The sequence below is a fragment of the Cnephaeus nilssonii genome (genome assembly GCF_951640355.1).
Source record: "Cnephaeus nilssonii genome assembly, chromosome: 21".
In the NCBI taxonomy this organism is placed as follows: Eukaryota; Metazoa; Chordata; class Mammalia; order Chiroptera; family Vespertilionidae; genus Cnephaeus; species Cnephaeus nilssonii.
The window spans coordinates 24,648,013-24,654,246 of NC_137092.1; positions in this window are offsets into that span (position 1 = coordinate 24,648,013).

Sequence of the window (6,234 nt, forward strand, 5' to 3'; positions counted from 1 at the left end):
CACGCAGGCACACGCGGGCACGCACACACATCTCCACATGCATGCATGCACAATACACCTCCCACCACTCGAGCCGGGCAGCGAGCAGCCCCGCTGAAATCTCTCCTCCCGGTTTGTCACATCCAATAAATACTGAAGCAGCCTACACCCAGCGGGCGGCGGCTCAGCTCCGGGGCAGAGTCTGCACGCCCATCCTCATTGGCAGGATGCTGGAGGTGCCCCTGAGCGGAGCTCGCCTGGCACTCCTCCCGCACCTTCCTCCTCAGCTTCGCGAAGCTGCTTCCCTGCTTCTTTGGCTGAAGCTCAGGGAGAAGTCCCCACAGCCCAGAGCTGCCTCCCTCTGCACCCAGAGGCTGTGCGGGGGGCAGCGGAGCCGTAGGCATTAACTCTTTGCTGCCGCCAGTGAAATCAAGTGTCCAGGGGGCCCTCTTCTAATGAGCTCTGCCGCCCGCTGAAGGCTGGTCGCCGCCCAGGGAGCAGGGAGCATAAAGACCTGGCCCCAGACAGCTGCTGACAGCAGGAGCCAAGCCGAACCAAATCTCCTAATGAGCCAGGAGGAGGGGGCTGTCTTGCTGGGTGTGATGTGATGTGATAAATGCAGAGAGCAAGAAAGCTACGGGGCAGGTCACACATCTAAATTCCACCTCCTTTCTCCCAATTTCTATCCTGCTGCAGTACCGAGCCAAGCCACCAAGCCCTGAATTAATTACCCCCTCTGCCACCTCTCAGCTGTCCCCTTACTCCACAGAGGCATTTCTCCACTCCCACCCCTCCCCCGGCCCCCGACGCCCACCACACCACCCCTCACTTCTTAATGAGAAATGTCCACCTCCCCGAACATGTATATTTCCAACTCCGTGCTCCTGTCTCTCACCTGGTTTTTCCTACAGTGGAAATTCACCTCTCTCCCTCATCCATCACCTAGCAACTTCCCCCTACTTGCATATGTTATGGAGTGAGACTTTTTCCTTTGTTCTGCCCATTCTGCGCATTATTCCAATTTTTCTGTCTTCTACGAATTTTTTCCTTCCAAACCGCCTTACCCACATGGACGTTCACACTGCCTGTTCAGCTCCGAAGGAGGACTCCCTCTTCCTGCCTGCTCTAGTGCAGTCATGCTCTGAGTGTGGCCCCTGCCCGGCAGCGCTCAGCATCACCTGGGTAGGTGTTAGACATGCCGAGTCTCAGGCCCCACCCCACACATACAGACTCGGAAACGCTGGGGATGGGGTCCATCCAGCCTCCCAGGTGATTCTGGCACATGCTAACATTTGCGAACCACTGCCATTGGGATAACGCTCAGATGCTCCTCATTGCCCTCGAGGTCTCTGGAGCTGGGTCCCCTGCTCCCACTCGGGAACTAGCTCCAAATTCACCCAGCCTTTGCTGCAAGTTGTTTCTGAAACCCGGAAGGCAGCACTGGCTGGAGGCAGCCAAATCTCTGTCGAAAGAGATGGCTTTTTAATAAAGATATTCCATTCCGTTTGCCTAACCTTTTACAGTGTAGGAAGCATTTGTAAGTATTAACAACCCCATGTCATAGTGAGAGAGAGTGTTATTATCCCGGGGTTACAGATGAGAAAACTGAGGCTAGACAGGCGGCACCCCTTTTTCGCAGTGACACCCCTAAACGGAGCTCAAGGACCAGGACTTGTTCTCTGTGACTCCTGCGGCAGAGCTTTGCCACCACGTCACGCTGGGACCCAGTCTTTCCCGGCAGATCTGTTGGTGCATAACCTGCCTTCTCGCAGTGAAATGATAAAAGGAAATCAAAATTCTGATGCTGCCTCCACAGTGACTCATTGTCTCTGTCTGAAAATGTCCACAGTGCCCCTCTGTGAGGTAAAGGGAACTTGGTGTTATAAAGTGAGATGCAAGGGAAACGTTTTCCATCCCTCACGGCCCCTGCCCTGGACCCTGATGCTAGCTGGGATTCAGAATTTAAGTATAAAGAGAATCCCTTCACTCCTGGTAGCGTACCGTAAGAAAGAGGTACACAGAACTGGTGATTAAAAGCCCACTGATCGGCACTTCCCTAATCCTAGATAAGTGTATAGCATAAGGGGGACCCATGCACGGGTTCCACGCACATACCTAATGTTTAATGAACACTTACGTGTTAGTCACTGTACCAAACATTTGTGCTCGTGTTATCTTATTTAACTCTCACAACAAACTTACAAGGCCAATGGCATCTTTATCATCCCCACATTACAGATGGAAAAACAGAGGCAAGCCATGTATCAGTGGCAGAGCTGGTGTCCAATACCCCACTTCGTGCTCCCAGCCTCAGCTCTGGCCCCCGCTTTAACACAAAGGTAGTGACATGAGGGGACTTCTCCTCTATGAGAAGTCTAAACTGGTGGGATAAAGGCCTCTTTCAGGTCTCAGGCTGGCATCCGGATTGAAAGGCACCAAGGAGATAGTCAGGGCTGCAGGTGGGCTCAAGTCTCGAGTAGAGGCTGACCAACCTTAACCAGGCACCAGAATCTTCAATTAGTCTTAGAGCAATAATATAGTCACAGGAAGTCAATAAGCCAGGCCAAATGTTTAAAGAAAGACACAATAATTAATAAAGTTAATTAATAAAAGTGTAAAAGAGAACAGGAATATAAAGAGCAGAAGTTCAGTAGTGTGTGGACATGCAGCGGCCGTGAGTAAAAAGAGAAAACTGAAACTAGTCCAAACTCTTCCCCCGCTCCCCGCCAAATATTTTTATTGATTTCAGAGAAGAAAGAGAGAGAGAGAGAGAGAAACATCAATGATGAGAGAGAATCATTGATCGGCTGCCTCCTGCACTCCCCACACCAGGGATCGAGCAGGCAACCCGGCATGTGCCCTGACCAGGAATCGAACTGTGACCTCCTGGTTCACAGGTCAACACTCCACTACCAAGCCACACCGCCTGGGCCAAACTCTTTTTTTAAATCAAAACACTCCTAAACCCCAAGGAGTAACCACTCTGCACCCTAGTTTGAGAAACACAGACCAAGTACGGCCCCCTTTCAGGGGAGGACTCTTAATCGTCCTTCCTACAGAGCCAGGTGCATAGAGAATTCCAGAGAGGGAATTAAGCTGCACTGAGGGGTAAGCATTCTGGCACGGTCTCCCCTCCTGAAGGAGAGAAACAGAAAAGGCAGGCAGGTTGGAGTGCTAGTGAGAAAGGCATTCACCTACTTGGACTCTGCATCACGGGCTTGGAGCCCCTACTCAGGAAGCCAGAGCTCCAGATCCTTTCCTGGTTGCTGATCCGCATGGTTTTCCCCAGGAAAACAGCCATTACAAGCCCTGCTCTGGCTTCTCAGGCCGCCCGGACTCTCTCTGCTCTTCCCAGTCTACACTTGCCTTCCTGGGAAACCACCCCTTGCAGGCGCCGACCACTGCTTCTCTCCAGGATCAGGGTTTTGATCCTGCCTCTCTTGAGCTCCAGACCAGCTTCCCAGAGGTCTGCTGGACAGCCCTCTCCTCTCAGACTCCGCAGGCACCCCTGCCTCTGAAGTGAACACCTTTCCCTCCTAACCCTCCATTCCTGCAGGCTCCCTCTGTGTGTTCATGGCGTCACTCCATCCTAGCCCCTCAGGGTAACAAGCACAGGTATTGGCTTCGTTTCCTCCATATCCCTTTGCTGAATTGGTTTTGAAACCTTGTCATTACATCTGTGAACTATTTCTCAACTTCATCCCCTCCCATCCATGGACACTGTCATGTCAGAGGTTATTTGGCACACAGCACGTGCATGGCCTTCCACCCTCCTAAGTAACTGACTTTCCTGCCTGTTTCATCAGCCCCCACAAGCCTTCGGGCACATACACGACCACGAGGTACCCCACTGAACAGATACCATAAAGCAGGTCATCCACACAATCTGATGGGCTCCATTGCAGCTTCTTGTCCTGTCTGACAGTCCAATCACATTGCCTCATTTATCCATCCAATGTCATTGTGCATGCTTGTGCACACATGCGCATGCGCGCGCGCACACACACACACATGCCCAATTCCTCAGCTGCTCCCTCTGTCCCCACCCTGGATCTGCCTTGTAACTCCCAGCTCCTCCTCCAAACCCAGCACCTCCAAGCTAAAAATTCTCCTTTCCAAAGCTTTTCCAGAACTTCCTCCATCAGAAGGAACCTTTCCATCCTGACGCCACTGCGCTGCTGTGATTCCCTGACAGCCCGCAGCACGGCCTGAAGTTCATCCTTGTGACTTAGGTCTCCTGACCCTCCCAAATGACTACATGCTCCGCAGAGACAGATTCCAGGACTACGCCCCTCGCTATCAATTCCCACTGCCTCGTACGGAGCAGGTATTTAAGAGATGCCAGCTGGGTTCGGCTTTGGATTCATGAAAAATCTGAAAAATGACAAAGAGTTCCTTTAGCAGAAACACGTTAGACTTCCGCAGTCTCCAGGTCAAGACCGAAGTCAGCCTAGTGCTAATGACACTCAAGGGCAGCAGCTCGGCGCTGGCAGACCATCATTCCCAACAGCCCCGCCAAGGAGGGTGGAATTAGTCAAGAGCAAAAGGAGTGCCTGGCATCATCACACAAAAAATGTAATTACATTGAAGATGAAGGGAATTAAAGGCTGCAATGTAATATTTTTAAAAGCCACGATAGTGGAGAAGGAGATTTCTTCCCAAATGCCCCGGGGTGTTTATTTAATCCACACGCCACCTAGGAGAGTGCCACATTAAGAGCTTTTGGTAAAACAGTCATTCGGCTACTAGACCTGAATTCTGGTCAGCATGCTAAAGCTCTCCGCAAATCTTTTAAGAGCCATTTCCACTTTGTAGCTTCCTAGTAACAGTAGAAACATGAATCAACATATGCCGCATTGATTTGGGGTTTCCATGGAGACTGGAAGGACACAGGGAAGGGAAGGACAGAAAGAGGCCACTTGGCCCAAAATTCTACTAAAAAAAAAAAAAAAGCATCTCAATTTCATTCCTCTGAGCATTAGCAGCCTCATTTCCTGTTCATCAGTTCAGGCATCCAGATATTTAATTGGTAATAAGCCTGCTCGACTTCTCACAGGAACATCAGAGGGGACACGAAAAGAAGTCAGCAGCTCAAGGTGTGGGCTCAGGAGGTTTGCAAAGAGAACCCAAGAAGCACAGGATCTGGAATCAGAAGAAAGGGCCCCTGGGCCTAACTCTGCCGTTAACCAGCTCCATGACCCTGACGACCCTGACTAGCTGTGTGATCACTAACTAGCATAACCAAGCGCTTTGAATGTCAATTTCCTGCTTTGTAAAACCTAAATGCACACCCCCTGCCCTGTCTATTTTTCAAGGTGGTTACAAGAAAGAAATGAGAAAGGCAGTGGGAAGAAAAATGCTTGGCAAATTCTAGTACACTGTGCACTATTATTATAACTGATGATGCCCTGAGCTTCCCTTTAAATGGAATTTTGCCAGTAAGCAAGAAAATGCAAAAGAAAGATGGTTGATTTAGTGGTGAGTAGCCTGACCTGAGGGGGTGGGGGGAAAGACAGTGGGTTAAACAGCCTTGAGTTTCCAGAGCTGTAAATGTAGGCAAGTGACTCTCTCCCTCTCTGAGTGTCATTTTCATCATGAGCAAAATGGATATCGCAGCACCAATGTCTTTGGCTTGTAATAAGGATTAAGTGATATCATTCATGTACTCGAGTGTTGGCACACTGCTTGACTAAGGGCAAATGACTGTAGTGGGAGCCACTATTATTAGCTTTATTGACTGTTTCATCATCTGTAAAATGGGACTCAGAATCCCTACTATTTCCCTACTTTACCTAGAGGATTGCTGGGAGGATGTCTGCTCAACTACTTGATATGCTATTTGGGGAAATGTGCCAAATAAATAGAATGTTATTATTTCAAGGTTCAGCTTTGTTGCCTGCTCACTGAGGTGATACAAAACTGTGTAAAACATATTTGTAAGGCTTTTTAAGCTTCTTGGTGGATAGGAGGGTTTCATAGTCTCTGATACCTTTTTCATTTTCTCTTGTTCCTCTTGTGCCCTCATTTGTCTCCTTATACTCAATGCAACCTTTTCTCTCCAGTCTCTTCTTTATTCACTGTCTTTATACTTCTTCTAAGTGTGTCTAGAAGGATTTTTAAATTAAATTTAGGAGGCTTTGGTGTCTAAACTGCAATTGTTCCTTAGGGATCCTAAAATTAAACGGTATGCCAACACTGGGGGAAATGACATAAAATGGGTGGATATTTTAGGATTACAGGATTGCCTCTCAGACA